The sequence below is a fragment of the Delphinus delphis genome, chromosome 10 (genome assembly GCF_949987515.2).
Source record: "Delphinus delphis chromosome 10, mDelDel1.2, whole genome shotgun sequence".
Lineage (NCBI taxonomy): Eukaryota > Metazoa > Chordata > Mammalia > Artiodactyla > Delphinidae > Delphinus > Delphinus delphis.
In genome coordinates, this window is record NC_082692.2 from 14,077,482 (window position 1) to 14,084,587 (window position 7,106).

The 7,106-nt window shown below is 44.7% G+C and overlaps 1 pseudogene; it reads left to right on the forward strand.

Annotated features, from left to right (window-relative positions):
* The first annotated feature begins 2,162 nt into the window (after positions 1-2,162).
* Positions 2,163-2,817, forward strand: LOC132431806 (frataxin, mitochondrial pseudogene; annotated as a pseudogene).
* Positions 2,818-7,106: the final 4,289 nt, after the last annotated feature.

Consider the following 7,106-nt stretch of genomic DNA (forward strand, 5'->3'; position numbering starts at 1 on the left):
CACTGCAATGAGAAGCCTGTGCACCACAACGAAGAGCAGCCCCCGCCTGCCACAACTAGAGAAAGCCTGCGCACAGCAGCAAAGACCCAATGCAGCCAAAAATAAAAATAAATAAATAAATTTATAACAACAACAACAAAAGAAGTAAGGTCTTTGTTTCTTTTGTTGCATTTATCACTACCTGAAATTTTTAGTTGCTTATTGTCTGTCTTCCCCACTAAAATGTATACTCCTTGTGGCTGCAGGGACTTTGTCTTGTTCATCACAGTATTCTTGGCACCTAAAGCAGGGCCTGACGCATAGTAAGTGATCAATAGGGATTTGCCAAATGCATGCAAACCAAAATAAACTCTTATTATGAAGATTCAGAGCATTTTTTGTTTATTGCGTTGGGACGGTACATTAGGATGAGACAGGTTCTTTTGGCAAAAGTTTATTTAACCGCAGTTAAACAATTTTGTTTAACAGAAGTTTATTTCTCACTCTATAAAACTCTTGGTCAGTTCAGGCAACTCTGCAGGGCTTCGTTTCCTGTGATTTACTCATTGCCCTAGGCTCCTTTTGGTCTTGTGATCCACCATCACGATATGAGTCCTGAGTGTTCACAGTGTTAGGGGAATAGAGCAAGACACGAACTCATACCAGCTCCTCTAGGGTTCTGCTCATTGGCTAGTGACCAGATGGGTCATGCTACCCCACCTCACTGCAAAGAATCTAGGCAACATGGGGGCACATATGGAACAGTTGGTGAGCTTTGCTCTCTCTGCACAGAGGGGATGATAATTACAACCAAATAAGGTACTGTTGGGATCAACGGGGACCATGCTTAAAAATATTTGTTGGTTTAATTTTGGAAATGTTAAAACCCTGATTCTTAAATTGGTTCCATTTCTGCCTTAAGAAGTTTTTACATCCACTGCACACAGACATCTTATCTTTCTTACACACATATCTATCTTTCCCAGACGACAAGCTTCATGGGCAGGGACCACATCCATGCTTATTATTCTCTCCCAGTCCTTGGCACAGTGCCTAACACAAATACTTCTAAAATATGTGTTTAATTGAAATGCATCCCCTTTTGGTTCTAAGACAGTGGCATGGGTCTGTTGTCTGGATGCCATTTAAAGACCTTCCAGCAATACCAGCTCCGTAAATTAACGTGGCTCGAATAAGCTGATGACCAGATTCTCTTTTAAACCCAGTCATAAATATAAATATAGTGACACATTTGGTTCTTCTAAAAACAAGATATCATACTCTATTCTGGTAGAGTTAGCCAAAGTATCATATGCAGGTTAGTAATTTGAGATTAGGTTTGAAAATATGTGAATGCAACGATATCCAGTTGGTTGATAAATGGGATATTCTAGCTTGGACGATGGCCAGAGAAGACTATTCAAAGTAAGCAGCAGGAGAAGGTGAGGGATATGGTGGTAAGACAATAACAGTTGGAGAACAAAGGATAAGTGGTTACCAAATTTTCACCCTAGAATCTAATTTTGCTCTAAATTTAGCAAATATCATTTGCAACACATTTTATTAATATATCCTTAGCAACTGTTTCATGGAATGAGGCCAAAAAAATAGAGACGACAGAGCTTTGGTATTACTTCCCTTGTTTTCTGTAAAATAAAATCATCTCTGTTGAAAGGGGCTTTTCTACTTATGGACTAACATTGTTTAGATTATATTAAATGCCATCACTGTTGGTAGAATCATAACATCAGAGGCAGAAAAGTGTTTTCCACTACAAGTTGGCTAGAAATCCTCAACATTGTCACAAGATTGTCAAAACAGAGCATTATCTTAAAAAATTGACGTGAAACTCTAAAATATTCCTATGGGGGGATTCACTGGTGGTCCAGTGGTTAGGACTCTGTTCTCTCACTGCTGAGAGCCTGGGTTCAATCCCTGGTTGGGGAACTAAGATCCCACAAGCCAAATGGCCAAAAATAAATAAATATAAAGAAAGAAAGATAATTCCTATTTTGAGTCTATAGACTTCTATAAATAAAATATTTCTTTTTTAAACTTATTCTTCATTTGAAGGAACTAGAGAAAGTTTGGGTGGGTATCTTCCCCATAGGCAGCTTGGGTTTAAAAAATTAAATTTAGAATGAACAGATGTTTGCAAGTTAGGAAAAGAAAAAGGTTTTTCGATGTGGACGCTTGGGCGCCGAGCGGCCGCCAGCCTCTTGCTCCGCTCGGCGCCTCCGGGCTCTGCCTAGGCCCGCGCCGGGGCCCCGCGGCCAACGAAGGACCCCCAGCTCTACGGCTGCCGGGGCCTGCGCACCGGGACCGCCGCGGCCGGCACACCCAGCCAGCCCAGTCTGAGTCTCTGCTGCCTCAACCGGATCCTGAATGTCAAAAAGCAGTGTGTCTGTTGGATGAATTTGAGGACAACGGGAACTTTGGGTGACGCTGGCCCTCAGGACAATACCGCCTATGAAAGACTGGTCGAGGAGACGCTGGACTCCTTAGCAGAGTTTTTTTGAAGACCTTGCAGACAAACCTTACACATTTGAAGACTATGATGTCTCCTTTGGGAGTGGTGTTTTAAGAATTAAACTGGGTGGAGATCTAGGAACGTACGTCATCAACAAGCAGACCACAAACGAGCAAATCTGGTTGTCTTCACCATCCAGTGTCCGCAAGCGTTACGACTGGACTGGGAGAAACTGGGTGTACTCCCACGACGGTGTGTCCCTCCACGAGCTGCTGGCCACAGAGCTGACTCAAGCCTTAAAAACCAAACTGGACTTATGTTCTCTGGCCTGCTCTGGAAAAGGCACTTGCTGCCCAGCCGAATGCTAAAGACAGTGAAAGCTCTAAAGCCAAGACCCCAGCTTCCTTCTGCAGCTGAATGTCTAGTCTTCTCCATTCCTGCTTTTGACGACAGTTGCATTATGTGTAACGGCTCTGTGAAAAGACCGTGTCGCCTCTTGCCCTGCCCCTGAGTTAAGGTTTTTAATTTCCATAGGTTTCTTTGGATTTATTGTCTGATTTCCTCCCTCCCGTGATAGCCCTTATCTTTCGTAATGTCTGTATGCCCATACCTTTAATATATAACCTCACAACAAAGAAAAAGAAGAAAGACAAATTCCAGGAGGATAAATGAATTGGCTTCACCATTCATTCCCTGAAAGACTTACTACAAAAACTGCATGAAGAGTGACCAACCTTGCCATTCTATCTCAAAATGAGACTCATTAAAGGGAAGCCTAAAACATTCCTACTCCTCTTGAAAGTGTAAACACTTCCAAGCCCTTTAGTATTGAAGCATCAGTGGCAACTCGGGAATTCTGAAACCGAAGACCATTTTCTGTTGGTGCTTTGTGACTGCCCCGGTGTGGCCCGCATGGGGTGACACAGGGAGATGTGGTGCCGTGTCTTCCATATGTGCATATATGTGTACATATGTGTGTACACACATGTATTTTTACATATACATTTACATGTGTGTGTACATATATATATTTTAAATTTAAGAGTCAGTATAGAATAAGCTATTGCAACACTGGTCTGAGGATGCAAAAAATCCCCCAAAAGCCATCTCTGTAAGCTCATGGATATAGTATAATAAATGAGGTCATGGAGCTGAGAGGTGCTTGGTAAACTGTGAAAGGCCACATAAATGAAAAGATGTTGGTGTTAATGAAAGGAACCCTGGTCTTACACTTGACCCAGCACAAAAGTAGTTGTCTGTCTCTGGGCCAGTTTCTCGAACTCCCTGGACCTCTGTTTCCCCGTGTAAACAGAAAGGGTTAAACTGGATAGAATATAGTCGATTCCCAATTTAGACATTTAGTGGTCCCCTCAGGCAACTTAACAGGCCAGCTTAATTCCCTCTAGTAGAGGAGATGACAGTGAACAGTTTTTTTTAAGCTTGAATTTCAGTTGAATTCATGTTCAAGTAATCATCTTTTATTGTGCCATTACTGTGCTAAGCCTGGGCTGTAGGCTGAATGCTAAGGTGTTGATCCTAACCCCCAATCACAGCCCTCATAAATGAGATTAGTGCCCTTATAAGAGAGACTCCAGAGAGCTTCCTCATCCCTTTCACCATGTGAGGACACAGCAAGAAGACAGCTGTCTATGAACCAGGAAGCAGACCTTCACCAGACGCCCAGTCTGCTGGGGCCTTGATCTTGGACTTCCCAGCCTCCAGAGCTATGAGAAATAAATTTCTGTTTATAAGCCAAAAAAAAAACACCAAAAAAAAAAACCAAAAAGAAAAAGGTTTTTCAAAGATGGTGCTGGGCTTCCCTGCTGGCACAGTGGTTAAGAATCCGCCTGCCAGTGCAGGCAACACGGGTTCAAGCCCTGGTCCGGGAGGATCCCACATGTTGCAGAGCAACTAAGCCCCTGCACCACAACTACTGAGCCTGCGCTCTAGAGCCCATGAGCCACAGCTACTGAGCCCGTGAGCCACAACTACTGAAGCCTGAGAGCCTAGAACCCGTGGTCTGCAACAAGAGGAGCCACTGCAATGAGAAGCCCGTGCACCGCAACGAAGAGCAACCCCAGCTCGATGCAACTAGAGAAAGCCCGCTCGCAGCAACGAAGACCCAACATAGCCAAAAATTAATAAAATAAAATAAATAAATTTAAAAAAGAGATGATGCTGCCTCCTAATAATATTTTTTGGAAAAATACATTTGTTTTGTCTCTGTCTCATCCACATCTCAATCTAATGCAGTGAGTCTCAAGTGGGGGAGGGGGCATTATGCCCCCAGGGGACATTTGGCAATGTCTGGAGACATTTTTGGCCGTCCCAAGTAGGGAGAGGTGCTACTGGCATCTAGTGGGTAGAGGCTTGTGACGCTGCTTAAACATCCTTTAATGCACAAGACAGCCTACGCAACAAAGAATTATTTGGTTCAAAACATCAATAGTGCTCAGATTAAGAAACCTTAATCTCATGCAATGTACAGTACTTTCTTTTCCTAGCACTCCACTAAAACTGCTCTCATAAAGACCAGTAATGATCTCCAAATAGGCAATTGAAAGACTTCTTTTGAATACTGCTATACTTTTACTTTATTTCTATGCAGCATTGGGTACTGTTTAGCATCCCCTTCTTTCAAAACCTTTTTCTCTTGACTTGCATGACATTGCTTTCTCTAGGGTCTCCTCCTTTGCTGGCTATCTTGCATCTGTTATCTTCTTAAATGTTAGTGTTCTCCAGGGATCCCCATAGGCCCTTGCTTCTTTCCTTAGACATGATTTTCTTGGGTGATCTCGTCCACACCCCTGGTATCAATGACCTCTAGATGAATAAAATCCAAATCAATATATTTAACAACTTACTTTCTCTTTGAGCATCATACTCTTATAATTGCCTATCAGATTTCCTTGCTTAATATCCTATTAATATCTGAAATTCAACATATCACAGCTAAACCCATTCTCTGACAAATCTCTCTTCTTTTTATTTTTATTAATTAACTGATTTATTTATTTTTGGCCACGCTGCGTGGCTTGCAGGATCTTAGTTTCCCGACCAGGGATTGAACCCGGGCCACGGCAGTGAAAGCACCGAGTCCTAACCACTGGACTGCCAGGATATTCCCTCTTATTCATTTATTTATTGGTGAAGTAGAAAAGAATAGCTTTATTGCTTTGCCAGGCAAAGGGGGCCACAGCAGGCTAATGCCCTCCAAACTGTGTCCCGACCTGGAAGGGGTAGTGAAGAGTTTTATAGTAATGGTTCAAGGAGGCGGGCAGGATCAGCTTGTGGACATTCTTCTGATTGGTTGGTGGTGAGGCAGTTGGGAGTCAGCATCATCAACCTGGTTCCAACCAGTCTGGGGTCTGTCTACATGCTTGTGGGCAGCACACAGGTAACTTCTCCCACCTGTGGGGCTTTCGGTATCTGTCAAAGTTCAGGGGGAGATGTGAAGGTGCTGCAGAGGGGTTAAAGGCACAGCACTGCAGAGGCTTCCTGCGACATGGCCACACGGATCTTTAGAAATTGCTCCTCTGGGAGATCTGAGGTGTGCGCAGGCGGTCAAGGTCAACCCTCAGACGTGTCCGCTGGGTCGTGCCTCAGACCCTGGCTCTGTGTTCTGTGTGAAGCACCCCTCTAAGCACTGTCTCCACTGAGAAGTGCTGCCACGACCACTGACAGCCTGGGCAGCTGGTGTCAGGACTTAAACTCAGGTTCTCTTTTTTTTTTTTTTTTTTTTGTGGTGCGCGGGCCTGTCACTGCTGTGACCTCTCCCGTTGCGGAGCACAGGCTCCGGATGTGCAGGCTCAGCGTCCACGGCTCATGGGCCCAGGCGCTCCGCGGCATGTGGGATCTTCCTGGACCGGGGCACGAACCCGCGTCCCCTGCATCGGCAGGTGGACTCTCAACCACTGCGCCACCAGGGAAGCCCTAAACTCAGGTTCTTTATGTCTTTTTGTAGGCATGTTTTTACATCATGATCCTGACACCTTGTCCTCCTTGACTGGGCATCTGACCAAGTAAGGCCAGTTAGTCCCCTCCGTGGGAATTAGGAATTGAGAGAGAGAATGAAGATAAAAGAGAATCAAGAGAAGGGAAGGAGAGAGAGTCAGGACTGTATTCAATTCCCATTTCAGATTGCTGTCTGTATCCATATGTTTGGCTCCCAGGTGACAGCCCTGTTACCTCTTAAACACTTCCCCTCCCCCCCGACCCCCAAGTTATCTTGACTGCATTTCTATTACCTGCAACCATAGAGTCCTCATTCATACATCGACTGGCTATGAATTCAAGGGTTAGCCCCTTGCCTTGGTTTTCTCTGTAGATCCAGCACTTATGCCAGTAACAGAGTAGATTGTACTATATAGATACAAACTAGATACTGGATACAAAAATATCTGTGAATCAATTAATGAAGAAAGGAGGAAAGGGAGAAAGGAAAGAAGGAAAAAGAGAAGTGTAGAGAGAGTTAAAAAGGAAAGAGAAGGGACTTCCCTGGTGGTGCAGTGGTTAAAAATCCGCCTGCCGGGCTTCCCTGGTGGCGCAGTGGTTGAGAGTCCGCCTGCCGATGCAGGGGACAGGGGTTCGTGCCCCGATCTGGGAAGATCCCACATGCCGCGGAGCAACTGGGCCCGTGAGCCATGGCCGCTGGGCC